Source organism: Felis catus, chromosome D4 (assembly GCF_018350175.1).
Source record: "Felis catus isolate Fca126 chromosome D4, F.catus_Fca126_mat1.0, whole genome shotgun sequence".
NCBI classification, from domain to species: Eukaryota; Metazoa; Chordata; class Mammalia; order Carnivora; family Felidae; genus Felis; species Felis catus.
The window spans coordinates 13,810,956-13,835,937 of NC_058380.1; the positions used below are offsets into that span (position 1 = coordinate 13,810,956).

The 24,982-nt window shown below is 38.8% G+C and overlaps 1 protein-coding gene across 5 annotated transcripts in view; it reads right to left on the minus strand.

The window, feature by feature from the left end:
- Positions 1-24,982, minus strand: part of TRPM3 (transient receptor potential cation channel subfamily M member 3) — an 804,873-nt gene that overhangs the window by 751,751 nt on the left and 28,140 nt on the right. The gene's annotated exons all lie outside the window — the stretch shown is intronic.

The following is a 24,982-nucleotide window of genomic DNA, read 5'->3' on the forward strand; positions in this document are numbered from 1 at the left end:
GAGCCCATTTAAGTGAAACAAATGAGAGGAGGGGGAGAAGAGCAAGAAGAAAGTAGTGTACTATATCAACTTCATTAAGCACATTAACACTGGAAATTTAACTTCCTCATCCAAGTTAATTGATCTGGGCTCTTAGAATGTGAACAGCATGTTTATTTCTAGGAGTTCTCCAAATTTCAGCTTTGGTTATTGCAAACCTTTAAGTTCTGATGATTCTAAATGCAGAGCCCACATCCTTGGTTTGGCTGAAGACAGGATTCTCCTTTCTACCAGCTCCCTAAGTAAGAGCAAGTAGTCTCTCCTTTAGATACATCCTATAGCTGCAAAGTTCTATTAAGGAGGCCACCTCACAGACTTTTCCTCCATCCTGATTGTCATGGGTCACTCTAGGTCTAGAGCAATCAGATTTGTCAGTCGTTGATTCTGCAAGTATTAAGCACTACACTGCTATGGGCCAGGTACCATGCTTGGCTCTGTAGTGACAACAGTGAATGAAACTGACACAGTAGGAGAACTGGAATTTTAGATGTAGTGAAGGAAGAGATTAAACATTAAGTACATGATTGCTTTTTCAATGCAATTGTGCTAAGTGCTACCAAGAGGAAAGAAGCCCAGGGCACAGGAAGATGTGCCTCTGGGAATATGTGAAAGGCTGCAAAGACTGAAAGACAATGTGATGTTGGCTAGAGCAAAGGAACAAACAGTAGACCAGAGGTAAAGATGTTCAACAGAAGACCAGACATATTAGGCAATCCAAGTCAATAAAATATGAAAAAAGCCAACATTCCCCATAGCCTTGAGGGTAAGTTACCCTCATTTGTCACCAACATTCTCCCTAAAACCATCCTTGCCTGAATAAAGTCAAGGACACTAACATGAGCATCTATTACATATTACCTACCATATTAAGTAGCTTTGGCCTCTTACTATTTATTAGCTTATTTGATCCTCCCAAACCTCTGCAAAGGATATTACCATTAACTCTATTTTAAATAAAAGGAAGGCTTCAAAAAAATAAACTTGGCCAGAACCAGAAATCAAGTTCTGATAACCGATTCCACAATATTCAGCCAATATATTTATCTGTAATTATCTCATTTTTTGGAAAAAAAATATTAGTAAGATACATAAAATAAATCATGAAATGTTTCTCAAAAGATTTCCCTAAGTATAGGTTAACAATGATTATTCGTATATTCAGATTAAAGTTTCTTTTTAAAATTCTTTTTTTTTTTTTTTAGTATAATGGTCAAATGTTATTGTTATTGGAATTTTTCCACCTGGAGAATTTAAAAAAAGTTTTTTAATGTTTTTTTAATTTTGAGACAGAGACAGAATGCAAATGGGTTAGGGGCAGGGAGAGAGGTAGACACAGAATCTGAAGCAGGCTCCAGGCTGCAAGCTATCAGCACAGACCCCCAACGTGGGGCTCGAACTCAAGAGCTGTGAGATCATGACCTGAGCAGAAGTCAGTTGCTCAACCGACTGAGCCACCCAGGCACCCCTCCACCTGGAGAATTTAAAATAAACTTTTATTTGAGCCACGTGGGCGGCTCAGTCGGTTAAGCATCTGACTTCAGCTCAGGTCATGATCTTGAGGTTCGTTAGATCAAGCTCCACGTCAGGCTGTGTGCTCACAGCTCAGAACCTGGAGCCTGCTTTGGATTCTGTGTCTCCCTCTCTCTTTGCCCCTTCCCCGCTCATGCTCTGTCTCACTCTGTCAAAAAATAAACATTAAAAACTTTTAAGATAAAATAAGCTTTTAATTATTATAAAATCCATTTTAGGAAGTTTCATCAATTTAGGTTAAAAAAAATCAAGTTTGATTGTTATGCTTGACCATTGGAAATTGTTAGCATCCAACCATTTAGAACAAAAATAATGTCATGAGGTTCAACCTGATACTTGTTTCACATGGCATTTTGTGGGCATGGAAAAATTCTAAGACACTTTCAACTCCTTCAGCTTGCCCAACAGACAAGGTATGAACAGTTACACATTAGGGAAATTTATTCTTCAAATCCATTTGTTTTAAGCAGTATGCAATTTGACTGAAGAGCATAAAATAACAAGCTCAGAGAAAGAATGTGATTTAAAAACAAGACATTCTCATGGGCTAGAATGACTTGGGAAACCTTGGAACTTCAGTAGAAGCTGATGGAGCTCATAGGGATGGCAAGTTCAAATGCTGACAAGGGCCTGGGTGGTACTAAAAAGAAAAGCCATTTAAGAAGTAGGACATCAGAAGTCAGGGGCACTGTGGTAAACTAGATAAAGCATGTGTGCCTCACATTTGGGCATTCAAATTTAAAAACACTGGACTTACAAAACAAAACACATCTTCAGAAGTGAAGTTTTTGAGACTGATGGTCTGTGAACTCTGGTTAGAGAGAAAATTAAATGAGCCTATTAGAAGGACATAAAAGGCAGAGGCAAAGAGAAGGACAATCAAGGCATTTGCCAGATAAGAAAGAGTCCAGTTTGTTAGGACAAGGGTGCATATAAGAAAAAGGAAAGCGCTAAGCCCAGAATGAAGGTCGGCCAAGGTCAGCAAGGCCCTGTACAGAAGACAAGTTTCAGTGGACAACTTGAATTTCCCTAGATATGCCTGAGCTTGCTATCCGTGTTTATTCCTGTTTCATTTTCAAAGCCTTTCTCCCCTTTCTCAAAACCACTTTTCTACCCTTGTGTAGGTCTTACTCATTTTTGAGATGGAGCTTTAACAAGCCTGCCTTACATCTGTCATAAGGGGCCATCACCACTTTCAAGTTCACTAGAACTTTCTGTCTCTCAAGACTTACAGCACCTTCTATCTGGCATTGTAGTTAGTCATGCACATCTTGGTTTTCCTACTTAATGAAGTTTGAGAAACTATAAATCACATTTGTACTCCGGATGACACAGACAATGGCACTTAAGATCTGAAAGTTGGAGAATTATTCCATTGAAAGCACTTTACCCTCTAGGAAGTGGGGAAACCATTAAATGTTTTACAGAACATGTGTAATATGATCAAAGCAGTATTTTGGAAAGCTATTTGGTGGGAACATAAAGATGACCAGCAATCTAGGTTATGAAGTATTGGCCTGCATTCGGGCAGTAACACCGAGAAGGAAGGTGTTACTGGTTTTCTGGGAAGTAGGACAGCACAGTTCTAAATGGTCAGTGAGATGAAGTCAAAGAGAACAGGCAGTTCAGTATGAGAGGAATGGAGTAACGGGATTGGTCAGAAAAGGACAGACTGATTCAGGCCAAGAACATGAGAGAAGAGCATTGACTTTAGATCTGTTCAGGTGTCTATGGCAATAAACATAGAATTAAGCATAGAATTAAGTTTGAGAGAGAACACATCTTTCTGGGTGTTTCTACAGATATTGAATGGCCTAATATGGAGTAAGTTACTGCAAATACTGAGAAAAATATCTACTTTCATTCTCCTGTCCCAGAACCTGGCTTAGGTTGAAGAAGAATAAAATAAAGATAGTAAAGCAAGAACTGCAAACGAAGTGTTGCCAAGTGCCACTTAGTGATGCCTGTTAGCACAGAGTGGCAGTACAGCTCAATTTAAGAATACAACATACCCCTTCCAGCTCTGCATAGCTAGTCCCATCAATAATTAAGTTCTGGTACAACAGACTGGAATGCACACTCTAGATGGCCACCGAATACAGAGCAGTCAATAGTACAACACACAGCACACTCCTATTTAGTGCCACAGAGACCAACGAGTGGCAGACATCTCAACAATACAACTTTTTCCAACTTTTCCCACATTGGGGACTGTTTATGCTGGAAAAAAAAATGGAAGTTCATATTTTAAGGTCTATATTCTTCCAGGAGGTCCATGAATAGTCCTCTGGTGATCTAAAAGTTCTCTTTATGGGCACATATGCCTTTTTCTGAAGGGAGATCCATGGATTTCCTTTGACCTTCAGAGTTTTGAGATGCAAGAAATTAGGAACCACTGCGAAAGGGTGCAATCAGCGATGCATACTTTCCAGGATTTGTTTAACATGAGAAATCTCCTGGAACTAGTAGAAAACATATACAGTTGACTCAACCATTCGTAGTCCTGTCTTATTGCTGCAAAGATATCCTTATTAACAGTTAAAATTAATGAAGTATCTTACACATATTAAAAGGAAAAAGGGCAGGAAACTAAGCCATATATACTCTATGATTTCAATCACAGAAAATGTGTTTTGGAAAAAAGGTCCCTCATCAAGGATACACATTCTCAGTTTTTCAAGATATTTGCCATTCTCGAAATTGTTACAGCATGTATTGTTTTAGTATGCTGTTTCATTTGGATGTTTATCTATAGTTCATAAAGATACATGGAGACCACTGGCTCCTAAGATTAAATATAAAGACATTTTATGTATGTGGGTATAACAGTCAAAAATGACCTATTCCCAGATTTTTCTGGATTTGAAAAAATTTGAAAAAATTGTTTTGTTGGGCTTTTTGGTTATATAGGATCTGCTTGTCTCACAGTATGGATTTTTTTCCTCTCTAACCTGTGGTAAAGTTCCTCCTAGTTAACTAAAACTCCAATTTAGAAATAATTTGAAGAGAAAAATGCAACCTGTCCTTTAAAAGGAGTCTACACCTTCTGACATTAGGTGGCAATAAGCCTCAACCTCCTGCTACTTGCCATCCTAAGCTGGGAATGCCAAAACCAAGACTGCCCAGAGGATGATGGCATGTTCCAGCAATGGTTCCCGACTAAAGGTAGTAGGGCACCCAAGTTAGTGTTTTAGACATGTGGGGGGGGGTGGGTATTTTGACTACCACTGTAGCCAGGGGGCTACAACTGTCATTTACAATACAAGAGCCAGGTATGCTCAACATCCTACAACTAAAGCTGTCCCTCATAATCAAGAGCCATACTACCAAAATGCAATCACCTCCTCATCAAGAAAGATAGAGCCTTTGGGCTGTGTACCTCCCACCCTTTCTTCTCCAGGCCTCAAGTCCAAATTTATCTATTCTAGGAAACCGCCCCCCAAGAGCTTCATTGCTTCCCTCCTCTGTTTTTCTATCTCCTGTACTCCTTTGGTCTTAAGTTATATGGTTTCTTATAGGAGGATTTAAGAGCTTCACTTACAAATGCTTTGCCATACTTAGACCTGTTAACTCTCAAGGGCATAGTCATCTAGGAAAATTCTAAGTATGATCACTTAGGAAAACACCAAGCAGTCTCTGAACAAGTCAGAATAGATTGTATACAAAAAGGTCAGACATTGTAAAAGCTTTTGACCTCGAAGGGAGAATTGTTTAACAAAAAACAACAACAAAACCAAGTACATGCTGAGCTGAATAGTTAACCTTAACTTAGTGAAACTGACCATAGCAGCAGCACTGTGCTCAAGCAGTACTGGTACCAGAGGATCAAAGGAGATTTCCCTTTCTGATTTTTCTAACTGCTAGCAGATTAATGAAAGGTAACTTCAACATTTTGATTAGACATCTTCACAAAGGTCTTAAAACTCTCGTTCACTCTTTATCATCATCAAAAGCACTCATTAGGTTCACATGCTGGGCTACCTCCATACCAGTTAAAACCTAACATAAAATGTGGGTGCCTGGGTGACTCAGTTCAGCATCTGACTCTTGATTTCGACTCAGGGCATGATCTCATGGTTCGTGGGATAGAGCCCTGTGTCTGGGCCTGCACTGGCAGCACAAAGCCTGCTTGGGATGGTCTTTGGCCCCCACTCGGCCCCTCCCCCATTCAGTTTTTCTCAGTAACACTAAAAAAAGCAAAAGATAATCAAAAAATTACAGTTTGGAAGAAGTATGGGGGAGATGCCCTTCTTTAACCAGTAAAGGGAAGGTTTATTAGGAAAGATGGAATTACAGAATTAATTTAAGTGTTTACAAATTTGCCATCTGAGAACAGAACAATTTCTGCTGGGTGGGAATTTTGAGAATGAATAAGGGTAGAAGTAGGGACAAAAAAAGTGAAGGAAGTGCTCACGAAGACCATCTAGAAAAAGCTAAAATTGGAGGCAAAAAAAAGAACAGAATAAGGACTACTTCAGTTTTGTTTTTAATTTATTTTTGAGACTGACTGAGCCACCAGGTGCCCCAAGACGGCTACTTTGAAGAAGAGTTTGGGAAATTTGGTCTTCATTGCATAACGAATGGGAAACTACTAAGACCACAGAAGGATTCAAGCTTGTGAGTGACCAATGCTTTTGTAAGTTATTTTATGCTCTAGCTATGTTCTGGATATTTAGAAACTATCACAGACTTAGCAGATATATGTTCTCTATATTCATGTTCACAAACTATTGTTTTAAATATTCTTGATGTGCACATGGTTGTATATTACATATACATGATTATCAAAGCACATTTTTAACATTTTTATTTAACTTTTGCAAGTCCAGAGAGTGACACAGTTTGGCCTTATACCCTAATCACCATTTACAGAAATGGTGATTTCATTTTCACTTAAAGCAGTCTGTTTATGGGACACCTGGGTGGCTCAGTCAGTTAAGCATCTGCCTTCAGCTCAGGTCCTGATCTCACAGTTGGTGCGCTCAAGCCCCACATTGGACTCGTGCTGATAGCTCAGATTCTGTCTCTCTCTCTGCCCTTCCCCTGATCACACACACTCTTTCAAAAATAAAACAAACATTAAAAAAGTTTAAGAAGCAGTAGGTTTATTGCTATGGAATAGAGCATTTAAAGGTCAGAGGCCCACTCAGGGAACCTCAATGGACATTTCTCTGAAGCCATTCAGGTGGTTAACAGACCTATGAAAGTATGTTCATCATCGCTAGTCAGGGAAATGTAAATCAAAGCCACAATGAGAATACACCTGTTAGAATGGCTCAAAAAAAAAAAAAAAATCAAAGAAACTACAAGTGTTGACGAGGACATGGAGAAAAAGGAACCCTGATGCACTGCTGGTGGGAATGGAAACTGGCACAATCACTGTGGAAAATATGGACGTTCCTCAAAAAAAAACAGATGCCTTATGATCCAGTATTTCCCCTACTGAGTATGTATCCAAATAAAAACACACTAATTTGAGGAGACCTATGGACTCCTACATTTACTGCAAGCATTATTTACAATACCCAACATATGAAGTGTCCATCAATAGATGCACACCCAAGTGTCCATCAATAGGTGAATAAAGATGTGGCACACATATGTGCACACAGTGTAATATTGCAGCCGTAGAAAAGAATGAGAGGTAACAGCCCAAGTGTCTATTGACAGATGAATGGATAAAGATGTGGTATGTAATACACATACACACACAAAATGGAGCATTACTCAGCAATCAAAAATAATGAAATCTTGCCAACTCCAACTCCATGGATGGAACTAGAGGATATTATGCTAAGCAAAGTTAGAGAAACACAAATATCGTATGACTTCACTCATGAGCTCTTTAAGCTACAAAACAGGTGCACATAAGGGAAGGGAAGCAAAAATATAAAAACAGGGAGGGCGACAAAACATAAGAGACTCTTAAGTATGGAGAACAGAGGGTTACTGGAGGGGTTGTGGGAGGGGGGATAGGCTCAATGGGTAAGGGGCATTAAGGAATCTACTCCTGAAATCATTGTTGCACTGTATGCTAATTTGGGTGTAAATTAAGAAAGAGTGAGAGCTTGCCATTTGCCACCAACATGTATGGACCTGGAAGCTATTAAGTGAAATGAAGTCAGAAATACAAATACCCTAGGATTTCACTCATGTAGAATCTAAGAAACATAATCAGGAAAAGCAAGATCAGACCTATAAATATAGAACTGATGTTTGACAAGGGATGGGAGGAGGGGGAATGAGCAAAATGGAGCAAAATGGGTAAAGAGTGGAAGATGCAGGCTCCAGCTATGGAATGAATAGGTCATGGAAATTAAAAGGGACAACATGGGGAATAAAGTCAATATTTGCACTGTGACAGATGGTGGCTACAGTTGTGGAGAGTGTAACAATGTATAGAGATGTTGAATCACCATATTGTACACCTGAAACCAATTTAACTATTATATTCAAGACTACATATATATAAATAATCAGAGGGCCACAATTATACATGGGAGTACTCCTCTTATACCCTTACACTTGGGAAATCTGAACCATAGGAGTATCCACTTACGAGAAAAAGATTTTTAAGAGCCTCATGTAGGAAAATTAGTCCATCTTTGGTACAAAATCCCTCAAAAAAATAGATACAGTTCAATAAAAAGATACGCAAGGTTTATTTTATTGTTTAGATTTACACTTAACTATGTTTGTTAGGCAGGAAAAATAGAGTCTATCAAAAAACAATGTTTCCAACAGAGAATTCAGTAAGACATTAACATAGCCCAGTAAGTTATTTCCCAATAAAGAGCACCATTGGTAATTGGGATAAAACCATGCCCCTACAACAGCAATATATATTTCCCTTTAGATAAGGATCATTACTCAAGTTACTATGAAGCTACTATTATACTCCATTGTAGCAAGTATATAGTCTTTATCTGGAGCATATTGGCCAGGAATAGGTTTTGCTTATAAAACATAAATTTTCTAGTACTATTCTACTCTCTAGCTTAATACCTTTAAGGACAAGAACATTTCTCCATCTTTGCTTTTTCCTTTTCACTCTGTAGAAGGTCTTTCTGAAGTCAGATTATCTTGCAGATAATCAAATCAAATAATCAGCATCACAGTGAAGTCAAAGGTTCATTGGAGTCAACCTAAAAAACACAGCCTTCACAGAAAAGGCTGGGGTTCCTCCACCCCATCAAGGTTCTCTTTTGGATACGTTCTTTCCAAAGCAGAAGGAACGCCAACGAATTTACACTCTGGCATTAAGTATCTGACCACCTAAATCAGAGGCTTGAAATGAAACTTTGCAAGAAAATTATGCCACTTGAAATGTAATGACTAAATGCAGGAGTCTAATATTGCAATACACATATTCAGAATTTTTACATCATTAAAGATAGAAAGATGATTTTATTCTAGAATTATGGAGTCCATCAAATCTCATTGAGCCCACACTGGAGATTCTTTAAATGACCTTCAAATGTAGACCTGAATCTTGCCTGATAACTAGAAAGGATTTTTTTTTTTTTTTTTAACCAAGCCAAACTCCCAACCCAATCGCTGGGATTTTCGACCAGAACACCCACCCTTCCAGCAACTTTATCTGGTTTCTCTAAAACGGACTGTCCGTGCACTTCCTCTATGATCATATATTAAGTGCTCATCAGGCCTCAAATGTTGCCCTAGACAGTGAGGAGTTGATGGACCCGTTTGCTTCATAAGCTTCACAGTAAATCAGTTTAATTACAGTTGGTTCTCATGTAGTTTTTGTTTCGTTTTACAAGTTCAGAGATCTCGCTTTTGAAAAGGGTTTCCTTTAGGCAAGGTAGAATGGAGGGGAAAAGCTTTGGGGGAATAGTAAAAAGTCAGGTTCAACTGCATCTCTAGTGGCCCATTACACCGAACAAACAACTTAATTTTAGTCTCATAAAACAAGACTCCTCCAGGGCCCGATTTTTGCCACAAAGTTATGATGGATACATGCGGTGTCGTATGCACTCCACATCTGTAAGTCACTGTAGAAGTGTAAAGAGATAAATGTAAAGAAATGTTTTTTAAACATTTATTATTGAGACAGAGACAGAGCATGAGCAGGGGAGGGGCAGAGAGAGGAGGAGACACAGAATCCGAAACAGGCTCCAGGCTCTGAGCGGTCAGCACAGAGCCCGATGCGGGCTCGAACTCACAGACCCAGAGATCATGACCTGAGCCGAAGTCGGACGTTCAACCGACTGAGCCACCCAGGCGACCCGAGAAATGTCCTTTTTAAAAAAGGAGAGTGGGGGCACCTGGGCGCCTCAGTCGGTTGGGCTTCCGGCTTCAGCTCAGGTCATGATTTCACGGTTCATGGATTTGAGCCCCACTTTGGGCTCTGTGCTGGCAGATTGGAGCCTGGAGCCTGTCTTCAGATTATGTGTCTCCCGCTTTCTCTCAAAAACAAACATTAGAATAAGAAAGAGTGAAGAGGCAATTATTCCACAAATGTTAGGAAATATTTAATTGCATCAATAATGCCAATCTGAGGCTTCTTTTATCCATTCAAGAAATCTCTCAAAGTTAGTATTAAAGACATTAACAATGCCCACAATTTGCCCTTATATAGATTTTTAGTTGTATGATATGCTTCTCCTAGATCAATATTTATTTTTAAAAAATATATACAGAAATGTTTGTGTTCAAGCAGCTTCATAGTAGCAATTTCATAGGGGAAAATGGCATAACAACCTAAATGCACAGAAATAGGGGGTTATTTAAAGTAACATAGTAGGGGGTGTTTAAGATAACACTAAAATTCATAGGGTGCCTGGGTGGCTTAGTCAGTTAACAGTCCAACTTGGGCTCAGATCATGATCTCAATTTGTGGGTTCAAGTCCTGCATCAGGCTCTGTGCTGACAGCTCAGAGCCTGATGACTGCTTTGGATTCCACATCTCCCTCTCTCTCTGTTCCTCCCCCATTCATGCTCTCTCTCAAAAATAACAATACAGGGGCGCCTGGGTGGCTCAGTCGGTTAGGCAGCTGACTTCGGCTCAGGTCATGATCTCGTGGTCCATGAGTTCGAGCCCCGCATCGGGCTCTGTGCTGACAGCTCAGAGCCTGGAGCCCGTTTCAGATTCTGTGTCTCCCTCTCTCTGACCCTCCCCCGTTCATGCTCTGTCTCTCTCTGTCTCAAAAATAAGTAAACGTTAAAAAATTTAAAAAAAAGGGATTTAAAAAAAAATAACAATACAATTCAAAGACAGAATGTAAAGAAGTCACTAGTCATGACTTTGAGGACTGTTTAACATGGCAATAATCACCATGAATTGGGCTTGTCAATGTCCCACATACACAGAATTTTCATGACACTAGGAGCAGAGAGTGTAACTTTCATGAAGCTTACAGTCTAAGTGGAAATAACTAGATAGAAAACTAGATTTCACCTGGTCACAGTGATTATAGTTATGTATTAAATATATGTTGAAAAAGATTAAGGACTCTAAAATGAGAATAATTATCTTTAGATAATTAGAAATTGGTTTTACTCCTGTCCTTGGTTTTCCGGATGTTTTAGTGACATGGAAAGAAACTTTATAAAAATACATCCAGAGAAAGGATATCTAATTTTTATTAGTAAAACCAAACATGCACATAAGTGATGAATCACTAAATTCTATTCAAGAAAAACGTATAAATTTTCCACTGTAGTGGAGATTTTTAACACACCTCAGCATAATGGATAGATCTTGCAGACGAGAATCAGCAGATAGAAACAACATAATTAAGAAGATTGAGGGCTGCCTGGGTGGCTCAGTCAGTTTAAGCGTTTGACTCTGGATTTCAGCTCAGGTCATGATCTCATGGTTCAGGAGTTTGAGCCCCACATCTGGCCCTGCACTGACAGTGGGGAGCCTGCTTGGGCTATTTTCTCTTGCTCTCACTCTCAAAACAAATCAACTTAAAAAAATAAAAAACACTTATTAAGAACCAATGTTAAAAATAAAAAGAGACCCCATAACGTAGCCAGCAACTTCTGTTTTCAAGAAACTTTGTTCCATTTAACTGAACTAAGTGGACATGGGATTGAAGGAAGAAAACAGGATCAGGTCAGGATAGGCTGGGGTATTTGGAGGGTCTCAGATGTCGCCTGGAATAAATAGGAGCAGACTACTGATTAAAGGGCATGCAGGTGGGGAACCTGGTTTTTGCAGGCTCAAGGAACAGTAAATTCATCCATCTGCTGGGAAATGTTTTAACTTTGAGATCTTGGACATACAAGAATTGTACATATTTAAGGTATACAACTTGAGGTTTTGATATATGCGTTGTGAAAATGCTATCAAGCTAAGTAACTGATCACTTCTATATAGGTACCGTTGTGTGTGTTAAGATTGAAGATCTACCTTTTAGCAAATTAAGCTGACAACACATTATTAGCTACTCAACTATTATCACCGCATTCCTGGTGACATTAGATTTCCAGAACCCATTCCTCTTGCATAACTTTGTACCCTAAACTTCTCCCTTTCCCACCCTTGCTACGTGCCAAGTTTAAGAGACCTCCTGCATACGCCTATTCACTGCAGAACTCACAGTAGCCAAGATATGCAAATAGTGTTTTAAGGGAGGTAAAAGTGGGGGTGGGGAGGGCAGGCAGAAATGGAGGGTTGTATGGACAGCATAGAACTCAACGTTAGAAGTCTAAAAAGCCAGGTTGAAGAGTTTGCTCTTGATGTACACAGCAAGGGTTCACCCCATCTTCTGGAATGATATTCTGAAAGCAGAATGAACACCTAGGGCAGCTGAACAATAGAGAACGGACCATGAGCTAGGAGGCGGCGGTGCTGAAGAGCTCAACTCCACTGGTGGCGATGAGAGCCGAGAGCAAGCAAAGCGCCTGCTTGCCATTTCAAAGGCAACGAGACTCCGATTCTGTGAACTCTGTCAAAATAGAGCTTAGACTCCAATCTGACCACAGACAACCGAATAAAACTGAGGAATGGTTTCAAATAAATGACTTATCTAGCTGGAAAGCTTTTAGGCAGAGGCAAAAATTGAAATTCCAAAAGTTATTATCCACTCATTGTCATGAGCTACTAGAGGGGAAAGACCATTCTAAAAAAGTAAACCATAAATCATCCGTGAGTATGTAGTGAAGGGATGGCTGATCTACACATCAGAATGGTTTCTGCCAACTTTTAGCCAACACATTTGAAATGGAGAGAGAAGTAAACATTCTAACAAAAGGTCATCAATTACTTATCACAAATTAGAATCAATGTGCAAGTCAACATAGTGGCACTTGGCTGCTTACATATGCCAAAATAAATTAAATCCAAAGCTATTTTAGATTGGATTCATTTTTATGTGACGAAACAGTTTAATGAATATGTGAGAAGAGGCTATAAAACCTTGCTGTTTTAGTAGTAAGAAGTACACACAATATCCTGAAACTGAAAAAAAAAACAAAGACAAAAAAACAAAAAACCAAGGTCTTAAATTTGATCATTTTCTATCACCTGCTTTGTCATCCCTTCCAGGTTAATTGCTGTTTGGGACTTTTGAGAATCCCTATCCTCTGTACTCAGCTATACTGAGGATGCTCTAAGGTCTTATGTGGATATAGCAAAGGTCTGTAAAATTCAAATAGATGGAAGAAATACATTTGACAGTTATTTTTCAAGTACACAATCAACATCCCCTTCCCAAATCAAGTTTCCCTGTATCACTAAATTTAAAATTTACATTTAAAATTCACTTAACTGGGAGCACCTGGGTGGCTTAGTCGGTTGGGCATCCAGCTTTGGCTCAGGTCATGATCTCATGATCTGTGGGTTCGAGCCTGGTGTCAGGCTCTGTGCTGACAGCTCAGAGCCTGGAACCTGCTTCAGATTCTGTGTCTGTCTGTCTGCCTCCCTCCCTCCCTCCCTCCCTCTCTCTCTCTCTCTCTCTCTCTCTCTCTCTCTCCCCCCTCCCCTACTCATGCTGTCTCAAAAATAAAAACATTAAAAAAAATTCACTTAACTGAATCATCTCATTTTTAATAAAAGGAAAAGTTTATTTCATTTCAACCAAATCTACTCTTTTGTAGGGAAAATACTGATCTTCTAAAGGAGTGGTTTATGCCTACTTTGCATTATCTGAAGCAGAGATGCCTTTCCCAATTATGATCCATGTTGGTTTGGCCTTGATTTGAGCCGTCCACTCATCTTACCAGTTTAGACCTAGTTTTTTTAAAGAGCAATTGAATCCCAAAGCTAGTATATAGCATCCTGTTAATGAATCCATCCAGTTACTCAAAATTGAGGAGACTTCTAAACCCTTGGGAAGGGCATAGAAAGTTGAACATGCAATCCCTATTCTCCAAGTTCTCAGGCTCCTAAGAGCGAGCAAGAATTTCCCAAGTATAAAGAGTGCTTAGTTATAGGTAAGTGAGTAGGTAGAGGCTCATATAGAAGGGCACCCACCTCAGACTTGGAAACTTTGAGAATTTTCTAGTAAAGGGGTTGGCAAACTGTATGCCTACAGGTCAAATCCAGTACATTTTTGTTAAAAAAAAAAAAAAAGTTTGTTGGAACACACCCACAAGTATTCCTTTAATTACTGTCTATGACTGCTATTGTGGTACAATGACAAGAGTGCTAGGAATAGCACATGGACCTCCAAGCCTAAGATGGTTACTGTCAGGCCCTTTGCAAAATAACTCTGCCAACTCCTGTTCTAGACAAAGAGGGGAAGGAAGATTTGGACATAGGGTTTGGCCACTCCAGGTAGGGAAGCTTGTGCAAAGTTGGCAAAGTAAAAAAAAATATTTCTGGAAACCGTATGGCTTACAGTGGCTAGAGCATTGAGTGTGTATGGGGAGTGGAGAGGAATATGGCTAGAGGGTAGCCATGCACCAGGTTACAAAGCATTCCATGCTTAGCTGATTGAAAAATAGAGGTCAATAATGACTGCGATGTTTTAAATGTTTGCTATGTACCAGGTACTGTGAACTTTTACATTTAGTATCTCCTTTCATCTTTTAACAGTCATATGAAGTAAGACTAACCATTTGTTAAGTGAGCCAACAGATGCAGAGACACCTACTGAGATCACATAACTAGTGAGGGACAGGAGGGGTCCAAACCCAAGTAGTGTGACCCTTAGGCTCTACTCCACTTGTAAGGCAAATACAGAGTAGTTTTCACTGCAAAGTCTTTCAGAGAGGCTGTCAAAAAAGCTAGGACAAAGAGACATCCACACTGGTAAACAAGTTTACACAGTCACTATTTGCAGGTGACAGGATACCATATAAAGAAAATCCTAAAGATTCCACCAAAAAGCTACTAGTGATGAATTCAGTTAAGTTGCAGGATACAAAATACAGAAATTGGTAGTGTTTCCATTTACTATATACTAATGAAAAAATAAAAAAAAAAAACACCATTTATGATTGCATAAAATACCTAGACATCAACTTAAAAGAGGTTAAAGACCTGTACTGAAACCAAAACACTGAAGAAAGTGAGGACACAAGTGTAAACATATTCCATGCTCAGGGACTGGAAGATTAGATGTATATTAACCAAAGCAATCTACAGATTCAGTGTAATCAATATCAAAATACCAAAAGCATTTTCTACAAAACCTGAATATAAAGAAGATTTGTGTGGAAGCACAAAAAAAAAACCTGAATAGTCAAAGCAATCTTAACAGAATAAAGCTGTAGTAACCAACACCACAGTAGTGATATGGTCCTGGCACAAAAATAGACACAGATCAACAGAATAGCGACCCCAGAAATAAACCCATATTTATATGGTCAATTAGCCTATTACAAAAGAGGCAAGAATATACAACGGACGGGGATGGGGGGGGTGGGGGGAGACAGTCTCTATAATAAGCAGTGGCGGGAAAACCAGACAGCTACTTGCAAAAGAATGAAACTGGACAACCTATTAACCGTGTAACAAGAAAAAAAAATTTAAAAACCCTAAAAATTGATTGGAGACCTTAATGTGAGACCTAAAACCATAAAAACCTTATAAGACAGCACAGGGGATAATTTCTAACATAGGAGACCTAGGTATAAAAACACTTGTGACCTAAGTCAAAGGAAACAAAAGCAAAAAATAAGCTATTGAGACTACATCAAAATAAAAGCTTTTGCACAGCGAAGGAAACATCTACAAGACAACCTACTGAATAGGAAAAGATTTGCCAATAACATCTGTTAAGGGGTTAATATCCAAAACTCTTAAAGATATTCTACAACTCACCACCACAAAAGAACCAATCCAATTGAAAACGGGCAGGGAATCTGAATAGACATTTTTCCAAGGACATGCCATCACATGAAAAGACGGTCAACCTCAATCAGAAAAATGCAAATTTACACCCGTTCGAATAGCTAAACTCCAAAAGAAAGTATTGGCAAGGATGTGGAGGAAAAGGAGTCCCTACTACAATATTGGTAGCTATGTAATTGGGTGCAGCCACTGTGGAAAACATGGAGGTTCTTCCACACGAAAATAGAAATACCCTATGATCCAGTAATTCCACTATTGGGTATTTACTCCAAGAAAATGAAAAAACAGACTTGGAAAAATATGCACCCCTATATTTATGGCATTATTTACAATAGCCAAGACATGGAAGCAACCTAAATGTCCACCAATAGATGGGGCACCTGGGTGGCGCAGTCGGTTAAGCGTCCGACTTCAGCCAGGTCACGATCTCGCGGTCAGTGAGTTCGAGCCCCACGTCAGGCTCTGGGCTGATGGCTCAGAGCCTGGAGCCGGTTTCCAATTCTGTGTCTCCCTCTCTCTCTGACCCTCCCCCGTTCATGCTCTCTGTCCCAAAAATAAACGTCGAAAAAAAAATTTTTAAAAATAAATGTCCACCAATAGACAAGTCAAGACAGTTGCACATACAAAATGGAATATTATTCAGCCATAAAAATGAGACCTTGCCACTTGCAACAACATGGCAGGACATAGAGGGTATTATGCTAAGTGAAAGAAGTCAGGCTGAGATGAATACCATGATTCCATTCTCAAGTGGAATCTTTGAAGAAAAAAAAAAAAAGTGAAAAGCAGGATCAGACCTATAAATATAGAGCACTGGTGGTTGCCAGATGGGAGGGGGTGGGAGATTGGGCAAAATGGGTGAAGGGGAGTGGGAGATACAGACTTCCAGTTATGGAATAAGTCATGGGAATAAAAGGCACAGCATAAGGAACATAGCCAATGATATTATAATAGCATTGTATGGTGACAGATGGTAGCTACACTTGTGAGCACAGCATAATGTAGAAACTGGTCAAATCACTGTTGTACACCTGAAACTAATTTAACATTGTATAGCAACTATACTTTTTTTTAAAAAAAGTGTGCAGCTAAGACCTATGGAACCCCACAGGCCACCACAATATAAAGACCATGAACATTTTCTTAAGGAATGATGGATCCACAGGAACAAGACTTAACCGAATTTAGAATATTTCAACAGGTCAATGCTTCCTAATGACCAGTAATATTTTTCAAAATCCTGAAGACACAGGTATATGAAATTCTGACATATGGAGAATGAGTGAGCTAGTGAAAAGAGCAGAGTTTTAGAATTAGGTATGTAATTTTTGTCCTACTAATGAAACCTCTCACAAGCTCATCAAGGTACACAGGACACTAGTTACTCAGAGCCTTGGTATAATCTACAAAACGAGGGCTAGAACATACACATCCCAAGCTAAGGGAGGAGGATTAAAAAACAGGCAAGGTGTTAAGAACTTAGATCTAACACAAAGCAGTTCAGTAAAGCTATTATCGCTGAATTGTTAAAAGTATCCAACATAAGAGCAATAAACAGGTGTTTCATAATTGTTGCATTAATAGATTTTCATTAGGAATTGAATTTAGCAACCATCAACTTTATTCAGATTTGCACTTAACATAGCACAACATGGGAATCTTTCAGGATTTCCAATTATCCCAGCTTCCTTTTTCTTATTTGTCTCTCCCTTTCCTACAATTCAGTTACTCCACTTTCTTTCAAACCTACCTAAGAAAATCTTAAATCTCTCCTCCCCCTTGTCTCTGTTAGGTAGACCCTGATCATCTCTGGCCTCTGACTGCTCTTGCTACCTGAAATCTTTCTCTTTCCTCCAGCCCATTCTCAAAAGTAGCTGATAGAATCTTAAGAGGAGGGAGTTGGTCCTCTTACAACTTCCAGTTCCATGAAGAATTCAGTCTGAACTTCACAACCCACAAGCACCATCCCTACCTGGCCTACATGTCATTTCCCATTCCCCACCCCCTTCAATGAGGCTCATCAACCCTGGTCTTGTACGACACCTAGAAAATCTCTAGATCTAGACTGTAGTCTGTATTTTAATGCCATCTTCTAACTTAGGCAGAATTGGTCCATGGACCCCTCTAGTTCCTCAGCACTTTGTATGTATCTACATTTTGGTATTCCTACTTCGTATTATAATTAACATGGAGGTGTCACACCTCAACTGTGGTTCTCTAAATTGGGCAATCTCCTTTGTTTTCACATCTTCAACACCTGCAGATTTCTTGCTTGATACTAATTTCCAATCAATATTCATGGACTAGTAAATCAAATCGTAATTACTCCTTGTCTGATGGTCTTCACAGGTTCGAACATCATATAAAACATCCTGAGTCTAGCAGAATTTAGCACTTCCTTATTGAGTGTACATACAGCCCTGTTCTGTGCCCAAGGATATATGCAAAAGAAATACAATGTTTTCTCTTGTGCTAAGTTGCAGAAATTTAGAACATAGAAATGATCATTACACACTGGGTTTAGATTAGGTAGACACACAAACTAGCTGCCTGTGCCTTTCCAACTCCCAAAGGTATCTCAATAGATAAGTAGGTTTTCTTTTACATGTGGAAAAATATCTATTAACTTCAACCATTTACATAGGCTTTTTCTTTTTGTCAATGTTCTAAGAATGGATATGGGCCTTTTCCAGTAAGAACAGAGGGACACAAGAGTAAACAAACCATTCTAACCACCATAAATTCAAGTTCCATTAGAATATTTGTTTACCTACTGAACTTTAATTGTAATTGCTTTATAACAAAAATGCCATTTTATAAATTTCTTCTCTTCCTAATGGTTCTTTTTCACAGTATTGTTAAAAAAAAAAAAGATAACTATTCCCTGTACCACAGCTACTCCAAAGAATAATTAATAGTTGGTAGATGACAACTAATACATATTCAAGATATTTTTTAAAGGATGCCAAAGGCTAAGAAGACACGTAGCTACCTATTCTTCATTGCTTCACATCTTAGTACTAGAACACTACAAGTAATAGAGTAAGAACAGGAAAGAGATAAAGGCTTCCATCACTGAATGATGTTTTTGAAGACAGAAGTTGGTAAACAGCTCCCTTTATGAAAAAATCCAACTCTATTTTGTTTACTGTAGCATTCCTAGTGCCTAGACAATGCCTTGGATACAGGGAATGCTTAATACTTGTTGAGTGAGAAAATGAATGTAGGGCAATGTAAAAAAGCAAACCATAGTCTTAGAGATATGGTCAATAGGAAAGAGAAACAGAGGCAACAAGTTGGCCAAGACTCTCCTCAGGGAATGACAGAAATATTGCTAAGGGGAAATCTCCAAGAGGAGAAGCCACCTGAAAGTTAACTTAAACTTTGTCAATCTGTATTTAGCCAAGGCTAGCATTCCTACGTAAAGAAGCCATTTATAGCAGCTTATCCCAAGTACAACACAAAGGTCTTTTTTTTTTTTTTAACAGAAAAAAAAAAATTCTGTCCATGGGGTAAAGGTGGGGGGTGGCAGTCTATGTGGCTACAGTTTTTTTCAGAGATGTTGAGGAAGGTAAAATCCCATAGATGTTGTTTTGACAGCTTTGTTACAATCAGGTCATCTCTGTCACTGCTTTTATGAACCAGAACAAGTGGTCTCCAATGGACTAAAGGACTTTATTTGGAGATATGGGGTTCTCTGAGGAAATGGAAAGGATAGTATTGCTGGAGAGAGCAGGGAGTGAACTCAATCACAACAAAATGATCTGGAGTCAAAACTCAGACTATAGGTATGCAAGTTTAGAACAATAATTGGGTTTGATACAAGGGATTCAAGGGCTAGTGTGTGTGTGGGGGGGGGGGGTTAAAGAAATTCAGATCCCCATTCAAGAAAGAAAAACAACCTGTTTGGCCTATGCATTAAGTATGGGTTATTTACTAATTTAGAGGAGGAGTGTGGTGGCTTAAATTCAAATCAAACTGGGTATATTATCCGTATATTGTTTTACGTGTAGTTCAGAAGCTGAAAGTCAACCCACAATACTGAATGTTTAGTGCCAGTACTCTATGTTTTGTACAATCTACCTAATTTTACCCTAAATTGAGATAATAGAATCTTTATAGATAAAATACTAGAGACTACAGATACTATAAATTTCCTAAGGTCATAAAATAGGTAGTCACAATGTGATTTGTATGCATGTGGTCACAACCCCAAAATAAACCCTTGACAAGTCTATCAATGTTATAATCTCTTTGCATTCATTCAATGTATAAATAGTGCTTACTAGGAGGTTTACCTCCTCAACAGCTCATATATTGTCTGCTCACTTTTCACATTCTTTTGTGCTTCACATCCATCTGGGAACACTTCTCTAAAAACGGCTTCTAAGAATAACCTTCTGCGTGATGGAAATTAGAAGTGCACTTGTTGTGATGAGCACAGGGTGATGTATAGAACTGATGAATTACTGTATTATACCTTGAAACTAATTTAACTCTAGGTTAACTGGAATTAACTTCTAAGAATAATCCTCTGCTTTGTAACATTCACAAGGCTAAACCAAAAAGTCAATTTTATATAGCACAATTAAAAGGTTAGGCTTCATTTGTCCCACTATATTTCAACACTTATTTCTTCATATTGTATAGAGTAGCTCCCATCTCTCAAACAAGCTCTATGTTCTGTGGTCTAGACAGCTAAAAGACAGTACAATTAAAAAAAATGATGCCATTTGAGGTCAGATGCCAGCAACTAAGTGATACCATGGAAATTAAATCTTAATATGGTGGATTTTTTTCTCCTACATCAATGCCTTATTACAAGAATCAGTTCATCATCAAAACAGGCTGTTGTGAAACAGACTTGGTATCACCACTCTCTGAACAGCTTATCCACTGATTAGCTTTAACTTCCTTTCAAAATGAAAACCGAGGATATACTGGACTAGCTTGAAAAAATTAAGATGCCATTATTTTCTTGAACTGATACTTTCAGAAGGCTTACTCTGCCAGGTCATCTGTATATGGCAATCACATTTTCTAGATCAAAAACATAATATGCAGAAGATACACTGGTTCACAACAGGACTGACCATTTTTACGTCAGTATTGTCATGGAAATTCTCAAGTGCATTATACATGGAATATGTACATAGCTGACCGTGAAGAATGAGAGGACCTAAGAGACAAAACACTAAAAAAATGAAGCACAGACAACTCAAGATTCTTTTTCAGATCATAAAGGACAACAGACAGGATCCTATACAACAGAATAGTCTGAGTAAATATTTAAATTATAAAATGTGTAGGAAAGACCATATGTGCTCTGAAGTGACAGGAAAAAGAGCAATGTAATTAAAAGACCAAGCTTAGTTTTGGGGTTTTTTTTTTTTGCTTGTTTTTGGTTTTAGATCTTGTAGTAGCCTGCACAATGGCACCCAAAGATAGGAGGTCCTAATTAGTTCCTGGAATGTGTAATTATCTTTGTTAAAAAAGGTCTTTGTAGAGGTGACCAAGTTAAAGATCTTGAGATGGGCAGGTTATCCTGGATTATCTGGATGGGTCCTAAATACAGTCAGCGTCCACAAAAGAGAGGCTGAGGCAAATCAGACACAGAAAGGAAACCAGTACATTGAAGTAGAGATTGGTTTGGCAAGGAGCCAAGGAATGCCTGTATCCATCAGGAGCTCTAAGAGACCAGAACAGATGCTCCCCTCAAGCCTCTGCAGGGAGTGTGGTCCTGTGACACCGTGATTTCAGCCAGTTCTACTAATTTCAGGTTTCTGACAACCTCCAGAACTATGAGAGAATTTCTGCTGCCTTCAACTTTCAAGCGTATGGCTGTTAGGCCACAAGTAGTATAGCCATGATTGTTTCAATACAGCATAACTGTCTATTCCTCATATACAGGGGAATGTATTCCTCTGTTTATCCAGGTATGTTAAAAACAACTTAAGAGGGGCCCCTGGGTGGCTTAGTCTCTTGACCATCCAACTCTTGATTTGGGGTCTGGTCATGATCTCAGGGTTCTGGGACCAAGCCCCCTTGTTGGTCTCTGCGCTGGGCATAAAGCCTGCTTGGAATGCTCACTCTCTGCCCCTCTCCCCAGCTTGTGTTCTCTCTCTCTCTCTCTCTCTCTCTCTCTCTCTCTCTCTCTCTCTCTCTCTCTCACACACACACACACACACACACACACACACACACACACACACACACTAAATAAACAAAAACATTTTCACAAATTATAAGTAGAAGCAGTATTAAAGGTGATACTGAAATATGCCTTTAAGGAGGTAGACCCCCAAGTAAGTTTTAGAACGATCTGTAAAAATTACAAACAGGTCCTCATCTAGAACAGCTTGTCTATACTTACAGTACAAGGATCTTCATCAACATTAGAAATTAACATGTATTAGAAGGGTGAAAATGTGGAGAATTGCCAAGATTGTTTTTAAACAACCTATTCTAAAGTTGCATTAAAGAAAAATGGAAAGTAGGAAAAGATTGAATTTCTATTGCCTGAGGCCTTGAGAGAATACGTTTTTTAATAATCCTGTTAGAATATCCCAAGGACTTTTGTTAAGGTATTACTTTCCATTAGTTGACTAATGGCTGAGAACTGCCCTTCCCAATAAATAAGTTTATATGCTTTTGTTTCAAAGAAAAAAAAAAAAAAGCACCTATACATTTTACCTAAACAAAGAATTGTTCAAGATTAAGGTCAACGTGGGGCGCCTGGGTGGCTCAGTCGGTTAAGCCTCCGACTTTGGCTCAGGTCACAATCTGGCGGTCCATGAGTTCGAGCCCCCCCGTCAGGCTCTGGGCTGACAGCTCAGAGCCTGGAGCCTGCTTCTGATTCTGTGTCTCCCTTTCTCTCTGCCCTTCCCCCCGTTCATGCTGTCTCTCTCTGTCCCAAAAATAAATAAACGTTAAAAAAAAAATTTTTTTTAAAGATTAAGGTCAACATAATTTAAAAAAAAAATCAATGTAAATCGATATAATTTAAAGCAGGTATCAGAAGACAAGTCAGTTTTCCTTAAAAATTTTTTAAAAATATAATCAAATATGGAATTAAAGATTTCAAAGTTATCATTTAATCACCATTTACAACATGGGAGTATCTAGAGAATATAATGCCACATGAAACAAGTCCAAGAAAGAGAAACACCGTAGGATTTCACTCATGTGTGGAGTTTAACAAAACGAAGGAAAACGACAACCTTAGGTATGGAGGACAAACCGGTGGTTACCAGAGGGGAGGGAGGGGGATGGGTAAAATACGTGTAGGGGATTAGGAATACACTCATCGTGATGAGCACAGAGTACAGAACTGTTAAATCACCATATACCAGAAACTAAGATAACACTATGTAAATTATACTTGAATAGGGATAGCAGCATCTGGAAATAAGTCATTTTTATACTCAATACATCAATTTAGTGTAGTTGACAATTTCTCACCAGCTAAGAGGATTTTGTTTATCGATCGACTGATTGCTATTTTAACATTTTTCCCCAATAGCATAAGCTACTTTGAAGATATACGGCCTTGGGGCAACTGGGTGGCTCCATCAGTTAAATGTCCAACTGCAGCTCAGGTCATGAGCTCGTACTTCATGGGTTCGAGACCTGCATCGGGCTCTGTGCTGACAGGTCAGAGCTTGGGGCCTGCTTCAGATTCTCTGTCTCCCTCTCTCTATCCCTTTCCCATTCCCACTGTGTCTCACTCTTGCACTCTCAAAATAAATGTTAAAAAAAATTAAGATACAAGGCCTTGTCTCTCGTTCACTAATTAGAATATTAGAAGTAAAATATAGGCTTCATTTCCTTGGACAATTTCCCAATCCTGTATCATTTTAAGTAGATGGTAATTTTTATTTAAGATTCTCAAAACACTATACTCTTTAAAAACCTAACTATGCCTTATGATATTTCCCTTGTAAGTACAGTATTTCAGGTATGCCTCATAAGAAAGGTCTTTTAAGGATATTATCCACCTATGGTTTTGACAATGATATTGAGGTACAATTTAAATACAATAAAATCCACCTATTTTAAGTGTTTCAAGGAAAGTATACACCTGTAAAACCACCACCCTCAGATACACATTTCTCACGCCCACAAGTTTCATTGTTGCCCCTTCCCAGATCATGTAACCTTCATCCTCAGCCCCAAGGGAATCCCCGATTTGTCACTCTAGACCCGTTTTACCTGTCATTTCATATACACAGAATCATACAATGCATATTCTGGTGTCAGATTTTTTCATTCAACATTTTTAGGATTTCACCACAGCTGTAGGTTTCATTCCTTTTCTCTTGCTGAGTATTCCATTGTATGGATAGGTGAGTGGATCAACATATTTTAGTCTATTAATAGACATTTGGGGGCTCTTACTATTAATATTCCCTATGAATATTCATGGCACAGTGTGGTGATGTATTTTCATGGGGTATACCAGAGATATACTCTAAGTAGGTTTAATTTTATGAGAAACTGTTTTCTAACACGTTCAGAAGCATTTGTACTTCTGTTTTCACAACCTAAGTGGTGCCTCCCTAACAACACCCCGTATTGTTAATTTTAGCCACTCTATCTGGCATCCATTTGTAGCTCACTGTGGTTTTATTTTTCCTTAATACTAAGCATCTTTTCATGCTCTTATTGGCCTTTTAAAGATCTTCCTTTGTAAGGTCCCCCTGTTCAAATCTTTTGCAGAGCAGGGACTGTAGATTTTGTTGAAAGATATACACCCAGAATCTTACACAGTACCTGTCCCCTAAGCACTCAAACGGCAACTGAGTGATCTTTGGTATTCCAAAGTATGATCAGATACCCCTAGGACCTCAGTGTCCTCATCGAAGTTAGGGGATAAAGCACCTACAAGAACCAAGTACTGGAAACATCTGAGCAAAGTATGAAAAAGTCAAGTGCCAACAAAATGGCCATATTAAGGAACAGAGCATACTGGACTCTCTATCCTATATAGACTTCTGAACTGGAACCACTCTATTTCTAAAAGGACTTTATAGGGGAGGAAACAGCATTACTGTGAAAGCCAGACATCAAACAGTTTTACAACCATCTGTAACCAGCACCCACTTACCTCAATTTTGAGGTAGAGTATTCTTCTCTCAAATGATAGGT